Raw genomic sequence first — 10,881 nt, 5'->3', positions numbered from 1 at the left:
GGCTTAGGCTTGACCAAATGCGGAATAAACCTAACGGTTAATTTGACAAGCACAAAACCTACAACAACTAGGCTCACCTATGTGCACCAACAACTTATGCTAAGCAAGATAAACAACTAAGTGATAGCAAGATATATGACAAGAAACAATATGGCTATCACAAAGTAAAGTGCATAAGTAAAGGGTTCGGGTAAGAGATAACCAAGACACGCGGAGATGACGATGTATCCCGAAGTTCACACCCTTGCGGATGCTAATCTCCGTTTGGAGAGGTGTGGAGGCACAATGCTCCCCAAGAAGCCACTAGGGCCACCGTAATCTCCTCACGCCCTCGCACAATGCAAGATGCCGTGATTCCACTAAGGGACCCTTGAGGGAGGTCACCGAACCCGTACAAATGGCAACCCTTGGGGGCGGTCACCGAACCCGTACACTTTGGCAACCCTTGGGGGCGGTCACCGGAACCCGTCAAATTGCTCGGGGCGATCTCCACAACCTAATTCGAGACCCCGACGCTTGCCCGGAGCTTTACACCACAATGATTGAGCTCCGAACACCACCAACCGTCTAGGGCGCCCAAGCACCCAAGAGGAACAAGCTCAAGGGCACCAAGCACCCAAGAGTAATAAGCTTCTCAACTTGTAACTTCCGCGTATCACCGTGGAGAACTGAAACCGATGCACCAAATGCAATGGCAAGGGCACACGGAGTGCCCAAGTCCTTCTCTCTCAAATCCCACCGAAGCAACTAATGCTAGGGAGGAAAATGAGAGGAAGAACAAGAAGGAGAACACCAAGAACTCCAAGATCTAGATCCAATGGGTTCCCCTCACATAGAGGAGAAAGTGATTGGTGGAAATGTGGATCTAGATCTCCTCTCTCTTTTCCCTCGAAAACTAGCAGAATCCATGGAGGGATTGAGAGTTAGCAAGCTCGAAGAAGGTCAACAATGGGGGAAGAACACGAGCTCAAAGGATAAGGTCCATTGGGGGAAGAAGACCTCCTTATATAGTGGGGGGAACAATCCAACCGTTACCCCCACTTCAGCCCCGCAGAGAGCGGTACTATCGCTTGGCCAGCGGTACTACCGCTTGACCCTATAAGCGGTACTACCGCTCCCCCTCGCGGTACTGCCGCTGAGCCCAGAGCGGTACTACCGCGGTGGCAGGGTGGTACTACCGCATACGAGCGGTACTACGGCCCCCACTGCCGCGGCTAGTACCGTAAAACCCGACACGAAAAAGACCCCTCGAATCGAGGCGGTACTAGTACGAGACCGTAGCGGTACTACGGCTGGGGCCACCAGCGGTACTACCGCTTGTAGCACCCAAGCGGTACTACCGCTCCGGCCCGCGGTACTACCGCTAGGAAACCAAAACTGCCATAACTTCTGCATATGAGCTCCGAATTGAGCAAACTCAAGCTTGTTGGATTGAGAAAGACGAGTAGCAACAAAACAGCGACTGGTTATAGTAAGAAGAGGCAGGGGAGGTATGCCAACAAATAGAGGAGTGAAACCTCCAACCGAGAAGAACCGGCATAACCTCCAACATCGAAAACATCATAGAAGATGCGAGTGAACTCCGTTTTCGATGAACTCGAGCTTGTCATCAAGATGACCATAAGCTCCAAAACTCACAAAGAGAAGAACCAAACAAGAACCAACAAAGATGATGCAAGGATGCAATGGTTTGAGCTCTCTATGAACGATACGATCAAGCTACTCATCGAGAGCCCCCCTTGATAGTACGCCAATCGATCCTATAACCCGGTCTCCCAACTACCATCATGAGACCGGTAAAATAGAAAACCTATCAAGAGCAAACCTTTGCCTTGCACATGGTCCACTTGAGCTAGATGATGACGATCTTGACTCCCTCAAGTTGGACCACCTTTCTTGGTTGCGTTGGCTCGATGAAGACTAGTTGATTGCTCCCCCATGCTCCACTATGGGTGAGCCACTCTTCCGCACATCTTCACAAGTCCATTGTCACCACAATGGACGGCAAGCTTCAAGCATTTGATCTCTTCATGATGCTTCACTTGAACTTGCACACCGCAACATCTTCACAAGTCCATTGTCACCACAATGGACGGCAAGCTTCAAGCATTTGATCTCTTCATGATGCTTCACTTGAACTTGCACACCGCAACCTAACCCCACAAAGAACTCTCACGAAGATCATGGGTTAGTACGCAAAGCGTAATTGACAATGCTTACCACACCATGGGATCGCTTGATCCCTCTCGGTACATCTTCTACGCTTTGTGAGTTGATCAAGTTGATTCACTCTTGACTTAGTCTTGATCAACCATGAATCTTTTCAGCTCTCTTCATTTGGATGATGTCTTGAAGATATACATGAATGATCACACAATCTTCTTCTCCAAGACATGCTTGCAATAAGCTCAACTCTCACATGACCAATCTTTGAATAATTCCTTAATAACACCTTGGTCACCACATAAACTCCTTGAAACCAACACATGAACTTCAAGAAATGCCTATGGACAAATCCTTCAAATATAACTCAAGGCAACCATTAGTCCATAGAGATTGTCATCAATTACCAAAACCAAACATGGGGGCACCGCATGTTCTTTCAGAAGTAAAGAGGGAAAGAGAAAAACTCACTGGGTGTCATGGAAGGTTATGACAAGTCCTAAGTTCATGGGGGGGGCTGGGTTTCAGAGACTTGGAGTTATTTAATTTGGCTCTTTTAGCAAGACAGGCATGGCGGCTTCTTTCAGATCCCGAATCATTGAGTGCCCGTATCCTGAAATCGGTATACTATCCAACTACGGACATTCTGGGTGCAACTTTGGGATCAAGCCCATCACAAGTTTGGCGTGCTGTGTTGGAAGGGCGGGACATGCTCCAGCAAGGATTAATCAAGCGTATAGGGGACGGCCAGTCCACACCAATATGGGATTGTAACTGGATTCCTAAAGAGCCGCTGCTCCGTCCGCTACTGCCTTTAGTCCCAAATCCTCCTCAGATGGTCCATGAGCTAATCAACAGTACTAATGCAACTTGGAATGCAGGACTAATCAGACAGGTCTTCTTGCCAATGGATGCCGAGGCTATAATGAGCATCCCCCTGTGTACAAGCAATATCTCAGACTTTTGGGCTTGTCATTTTAAACGCAAGGGTTTTTTTTCGGTGCGATCTGCCTACCGGATGCTAGTTCACACAAAGATTCGACGAGAGAATTGGCTTGAGGGCTGTTATGACCCGAATTCTGTACCTGTAAACATCCTTGATCAATAAAGTTGCATGTGTTTGCCTCAAAAAAAATTGAGAGCTGTTATGCTGAAACTGGGAATTAGCTCTGGCTTTACTGCGTTGTGTCTCATCGGTATCATTTGCTGTTATGTTTAACGGTGGCCAACAAGAGGAGTTCAAACCCACCCGTGGTATTCGGCAAGGTGACCCCATCTCACCTTATCTTTTCCTATTGGCTGCTGAAGGTCTATCATGTTTATTGAAATCCACCAACCCATCTGAGGCAGTTCATGGCATCACGGTGGCCTCAGGCGCCCCTCAAGTTAACCATATCTTATTTGCAAATGATAGCCTTCTCTTTTTTGATGCCACCTCAGAGATGGCCTCGAGGGTTGACTCTCTTTTGCAGAGATACTGTGGTGCGTCTGGTCAACGCATTAACAAGGATAAATCTTCTATCTTTTTTAGCAAAGGGTGTTCAGAAAATTTGAAAGAGGAAATTAAGTTGACTCTGGATGTTCAGAATGATAAGTTATCTGAGAAATACCTTGGCCTCCCCTCTGACGTGGGAAGAGCAAAGGAGGGATCGTTTAAATACTTGAAGGACAAAATTTGGAAACAGGTGCAAGGGTGGATGGAAAAAGCACTTTCAGTTGGAGGTAAAGAAGTTCTAATCAAATCCATAGCTCAAGCCATACCTACATATTCTATGGCATGCTTTAAGCTCCCCCGGGGGCTGTGTCTACATATTAATGGGTTGCTGCGTAAATTTTGGTGGGGTTCCAAGAAAGGCGAGAGGAAGACAGCATGGGTCTCTTCGGAGGTCATGTCACAACCGAAGTTCATGGGAGGTATGGGGTTTCGAGACATCGAGCTCTTTAATTTGGCACTTTTGGCTCGTCAAGCGTGGCGTCTCCTCCAGGAACCTAACTCGTTAAGTGCCCGCATCTTGAAGGCTGTGTACTACCCTGATTCTTCGGTGTTAAATGCAGAGATAGGCAAAAACCCATCGCAGGTTTGGAGGTCGATCTTCGAAGGATTAGACACGCTAAAACTTGGCCTCATAAAACGGATTGGTTCCGGAGAAAATACACACATCTGGGCAGAGAACTGGACCCCCCGCGACTACAAGTTGAGGCCGGTATGTGCTAAATCAAATAACCCGTCGCAGCATGTTTCTGAGTTGATTGACCAAGCTACAGCGTCATGGGATGTTCAAGTGCTTGATCAACACTTTTATGCGATGGACATAGCAGCGATACTCAATATTCCGTTAAGCACCAGAGTTCAGGTAGATTTTTGGTCCTGGCATTATGAAAGGAAGGGTGTTTTCACCGTTCGATCGGATTACCGTTTACTTGCTGCAAAGGACGGACTGGTTGGAGCACAACCCGGGACACTCCAATATTGATGCAGACCGGCGCTCCTGGACAAAACTATGGGGAGCAGATGTGCCATTTAAAATCAAGGTTTTTGCATGGCGACTAGCTAGGACATCTTTGCCGACAGGCGATGTGCGCAAGCATCGGAGCATGGCCGAAACACCTGAATGCGTGATATGCCAGGCGGCCAACGATACTTGGCGCCACTCCCTGTTCGATTGTCAGATGGCCAGATGTGTTTGGGCTCTCGCGGACGAGGAGTTGACTGAGGTCGCCATATCAAACCGCACGGAGGATCCTAAGCTGTGGTTGCATTGGCTCGTGGACACTTTACCGTCGGAGGACCTCTCCAAGGTGCTTGTGACGATGTGGGCGATATGGTGGGCTAGACGACGGGCTATACACGATGATCAGTACCAGAGCCCCATTAGCATGCATTGCTTCATTAACAAATTCCTTGCTGATCTTGAGTTGGTCACTATTCAGAGCTCCGAACGAGCCAGCGGCATGCATGCAAGGGAAAAGGCTGTGCATGCAAAAAATGAGCTGCAGCGTGCAGTGCAGGAGGACGGGCTTGTACACGATCTCTCGAAGGGCTGGCAGCGTCCAACAGAGCATAATGTGAAAATCAATGTCGATGGGGGCATCTCGCGGGACAGAACGAAAGGAGCGGCGACTGCCATCTGCCGGGACAAAAATGGACTTTATTTGGGTGCCTCGGTCGTCGTGTTTGAAGGCTTGATTGACCCGGCATCATTGGAAGCTCGTGCGTGTAGCGAAGCTCTGGCATTAGCTATGTACTTGCATGTGGATTCAGATTGCGTTGCTTCGGATTGCAGTGAAGTGGTGGCCAATATTGAAGCAGGCGTTCCGTGTCACTATGTCACTATCTTGAGGGAGATCACAGCCCAGCGGACCTTATTCCGAGACCTGAAGTTTATCCATGAGAAGCGTCAACATAATGGCGAGGCACACGCACTTGCCAAAGCCAGTTCTTCCCTTTCTCTTGGGCGCCATGTGTGGCTGTTATGCTTGCCCGATGTAATCTGTACCACCATGAACATTGATCATTAATAAAGGGTGCAGTTTCCTCAAAAAAAAAAAAAATCTAGTACTCCCACCCCTAGGGTGCTCCCGGTGCTCCAAACTCGGTAGCACATTTTTAAATGTTTAAAAAATTCTGAAAAAAATTCAGCACATTGACACAACATCAATGTACGTTGTTAAAAAAATTCAAATCAAAATTCGAAACATTACTCGAGATAGAAAAAAAATGACAAAATGGACATCAATGTGATAATGGGCCTAATATAAAGCCCAACTTAAGTTGCGTACTATTTACCGTCGAATTTGTCATTTATGTTTCTCAAACCACATTTCGAACTTTGATCTCAAATTTTTTGACAACATACTTTGATGTTGTGTCAATGTGATGGATTTTTTTCAGAATTTTTCGAATATTTAAAAATGTGCTACCGAGTTTTGAAGCACCGGAAGCACCCTAGGGGTGGGAGTACTAGATATTTTCCCGACCCAGATGGGCCAGAATGGCCTACATGAAATTACGGGGATGAGTTCTTTTCACCTAAGCTTACAAATTGTGGGTCTGTTTTGTTGATGCCCTGGGTTTCATGCCAGGCAAAAAATGATGCCTGGTAGCCTGGAGAAAAGGGAAAATATGTCTGGTCAGGCTTGCCTCTGCACCTGCTGTTTGGTTGAACGCCTTGCCTAGCACACATATGTACACAATAAAAAAATCAGCATGTCAGGTTGAGTTGACGGCAGTGAGCATGCAAACCATAGATAATCACATGCAGATGCACTAATTAGTCCCGGGTGGCATCAGCTTGGAAGCCACGCGTCTGAATTCATCGGCCTGAGCCAGGCTAAGCAAAATGCCTGCCAGGCTATCAGTTCCAGGCCTGGGAGGTACCCGAAATTCCAGGCCTCTAACAAAACAATATCCAGGCACATCTCAGGCAGGTCTCAGGCCAGGCAATTGTTCTCCAGGGTTGGAACCAAACACACCCTGTACTACCTCCATTCATTAATATCTCTACTACTATAGTACAAGAAATTTTAAACTTGGGATTAGCCATCCATCCTGAGCAGAGGCACTTCTTAGCCGTTGATTCCCTCTATGGAGTGAATCCTTGTCGCTTATCATAGGAAACTCGAGTGATCCAACGGCTGTAGTTACTGGGATTCGCTCCATCCAGTCGCCCGCCAAAACGAGGTGGGCGGGATTTTTCTGGACCGATCGAGACACTGCACGGCTACCTGCACACCTTGCATCCTCACGTGATGGTGACTAGAAATTTTCTCATTCAAGATCTTCTATGGCTGGCTTTTGTAGTACCTATTGTGTAAACATAGATTTTTTTAATGAAGGAACAGATATCGTATTTGCAGTTCGACCGGGACACCACGTGCACTGCACGTGCGTCATACTAGTAAGACATTGGGCTAGTTTAAAATTACCCAATTGGTAAGTGCCACATGTGTGACATGAAGCACTCTGGTCCTGACGTTTTTTACAACTAAAGTTACCATCCAAAAAGAAAAACAAACCCAAAAAACTAAAACTTGCCATCCGGAAAATAAATTTACCATGCTTGACAACTACTGTTGCCATTCTTGCGTCACTAAACTTGCCATAAAAAACGTTCGGAGTTGCCATGTGTTCGCGCCACACGTGTGACACTTATCAGGGTCCTAAAATTAAACTAACCCAATGTCTTATATTAACGAATGGAGGTAATAGTTTTTTTTTGTGTGGGAGCTTACAAATTTTAGTTGACCACTCAAAAGAATATACAAATCATAGAATTTTTTTCTTTTGAAAAAATGCGTCCTGGCTCATTTATTGCAATATCGTTACATTGATTATTACAAGAGGCGTGACAAACATGAGTGGACCACCATCCCAAAATAGACTACACTTTGAATCATAAGCATGCCTTGCAGTAGAATGAGCCACCTTATTGGCACTCCTTGAACAATGTGGGAATGAGAATGTTCCAATTATCTGAGCTCTCACAAAACACTCATCTGTAGTTACGGAACAGGGGTCGGGACTTCCATATCACCATTCCATAGCTGAATAATATCCAAAGAGTCGGATTCGATGATAATTAGGGAGCACCCTAATTGTTCCAGGAAGGCAAGACCATTTTAAAAGCTGAACAATGACACCTACAACAACCTCAACATGATCATTGTGTAATACAGCACCCGTAGCACCCATACCATCCTTGAAATAAGCAACATCGTTGTTCAGTTTTATAGGATTCTTGGGGAAGTTTTGACCATGGTATTTCATGATTCGAACTGATGAGTGATTTGATGAGAAAGCTTGTATAGCATATGCAAACCTCGCTGGGGAGGCCTTCGTTTCTCCATTAACCATCTCCCTGATTGAAATATGCCCTCGAGGCAATAATAAAGATGTTATTTATATTTCCTTATATCATGATAAATGTTTATTATTCATGCTAGAATTGTATTAACCGGAAACTTAGTACATGTGTGAATACATAGACAAAACAGAGTGTCCCTAGTATGCCTCTACTTGACTAGCTCGTTAATCAAAGATGGTTAACTTTCCTAACCATAAACATGTGTTGTCATTTGATGAATGGGATCACATCATTAGAGAATGATGTGATGGACAAGACCCATCCGTTAGCTTAGCATAATGATCGTTAAGTTTTATTGTTATTGCTTTCTTCATGACTTATACATGTTCCTCTGACTATGAGAGTATGCAACTCCCGAATACCGGAGGAACACCTTGTGTGCTATCAAACATCACAACGTAACTGGGTGTAAAGATGCTCTACAGGTGTCTCCGAAGGTGTTTGTTGAGTTGGCATAGATCGAGATTGGGATTTGTCACTCAGTGTATCGGAGAGGTATCTCTAGGCCCTCTCGGTAATGCACATCACTATAAGCCTTGCAAGCAATGTGACTAATGAGTTAGTTGCGGGATGATGCATTACGGAACGGGTAAAGAGACTAGCCGGTAACGAGATTGAGCTAGGTATGAGGATACCGACGATCGAATCTCGGGCAAGTAACATACCGATGACAAAGGGAACAATGTATGTTGTTCTGTGGTTTGACCGATAAAGATCTTCGTAGAATATGTAGGAGCCAATATGAGCATCTAGGTTCCGCTATTGGTTATTGACCGGAGATGTGTCTTGGTCATGTCTACATATTTCTCGAACCCGTAGGGTCCGCACGCTTAACGTTCGATGACGATTTGTATTATGAGTTATGTGATTTGATGTATCGAAGTTTGTTCGGAGTCCCGGATGAGATCACGGACATGACGAGGAGTCTCGAAATGGCCCAGACATAAATATTGATATATTGGAAGGTTGTGTTTGGACACTGGAATGGTTTCGGAAAGGTTCAGACATTTTCCAGAGTACCGGGGGTTACCGGAACCCCCCCGGGGAGTTAATGGGCCTTCATGGGCCCTAGTGGAGAGAGGAGGTGGCGGCCAGGTGGAGGCGCGCACCCCCCCAGCCCAAACCGGACTAGGGTTGGGGGGGGGGCTTTCCTTCTCTCGTCCTCCTCCTGTTGGAAATATGTCCTAGAGGCAATAATAAATGGTTATTATTATATTTCTTTGTTCATGGTAATTGTCTATTGTTCATGCTATAATTGTATTGTCCGGAAATCGTAATACATGTGTGAATACATAGACCACAACGTGTCCCTAGTAAGCCTCTAGTTGACTAGCTCGTTGATCAACAGATAGTCATGGTTTCGTGACTATGGACATTGGATGTCATTGATAACGGGATCACATCATTAGGAGAATGATGTGATGGACAAGACCCAATCCTAAGCATAGCATAAAAGATCGTGTAGTTTCGTTTGCTAGAGCTTTTCCAATGTCAAGTATCTTTTCCTTAGACCATGAGATCGTGCAACTCCCGGATACCGTAGGAGTGCTTTGGGTGTGCCAAACGTCACAACGTAACTGGGTGACTATAAAGGTGCATTACGGGTATCTCCGAAAGTGTCTGTTGGGTTGGCACGGATCGAGACTGGGATTTGTCACTCCGTGTGACGGAGAGGTATCTCTGGGCCCACTCGGTAATGCATCATCATAATGAGCTCAATGTGACTAAGGCGTTAGTCACGGGATCATGCATTGAGGTACGAGTAAAGAGACTTGCCGGTAACGAGATTGAACAAGGTATTGGGATACCGACGATCGAATCTCGGGCAAGTAACATACCGATTGACAAAGGGAATTGCATACGGATTGATTGAATCCTCGACACCGTGGTTCATCCGATGAGATCATCGTGGAACATGTGGGAGCCAACATGGGTATCCAGATCCCGCTGTTGGTTATTGACCGGAGAGGCGTCTCGGTCATGTCTGCATGTCTCCCGAACCCGTAGGGTCTACACACTTAAGGTCCGGTGACGCTAGGGTTGTAGAGATATATGTATGCGGAAACCCGAAAGTTGTTCGGAGTCCCGGATGAGATCCCGGACGTCACGAGAGGTTCCGGAATGGTCCGGAGGTGAAGAATTATATATAGGAAGTCAAGTTTCGGCCACCGGGAAAGTTTCGGGGGTTACCGGTATTGTACCGGGACCACCGGAAGGGTCCCGCGGGTCCACCGGGTGGGGCCACCTATCCCGGAGGGCCCCGTGGGCTGAAAGTGGAAGGGAACCAGCCCTTAGTGGGCTGGGGCGCCCCCCTTGGGCCTCCCCCATGCGCCTAGGGTTGGGAACCCTAGGGGGGAGCTTCCCCCTTGCCTTGGGGGGCAAGGCACCCCTTCCCCCCCACTTGGCCGCCGCCCCCTTGGAGATCTGATCTCCCAAGGGCTGGCGCCCCCCCAGGGGTCCTATAAATAGTGGGGGGAGGGAGGGCAACAACCAACAGCCTTGGGCGCCTCCCTCCTCCCCTGCAACACCTCTCTCTCTCGCAGAAGCTCGGCGAAGCCCTGCCGGAGACCCGCTACATCCACCACCACGCCGTCGTGCTGTTGGATCTCCATCAACCTCTCCTTCCCCCTTGCTGGATCAAGAAGGAGGAGACGTCGCTGCACCGTACGTGTGTTGAACGCGGAGGTGCCGTCCGTTCGGCACTCGGTCATCGGTGATTTGGATCACGGCGAGTACGACTCCGTCATCCACGTTCATTGGAACGCTTCCGCTCGCGATCTACAAGGGTATGTAGATGCACTCCCTTCCCCTCGTTGCTAGTACACTCCATAGATGCATCTTGGTGAGCGTAGGA

Source organism: Triticum aestivum, chromosome 7D, assembly GCF_018294505.1.
Source record: "Triticum aestivum cultivar Chinese Spring chromosome 7D, IWGSC CS RefSeq v2.1, whole genome shotgun sequence".
NCBI lineage: Eukaryota > Viridiplantae > Streptophyta > Magnoliopsida > Poales > Poaceae > Triticum > Triticum aestivum.
Note: the sequence above shows the minus strand (reverse complement) of the source record.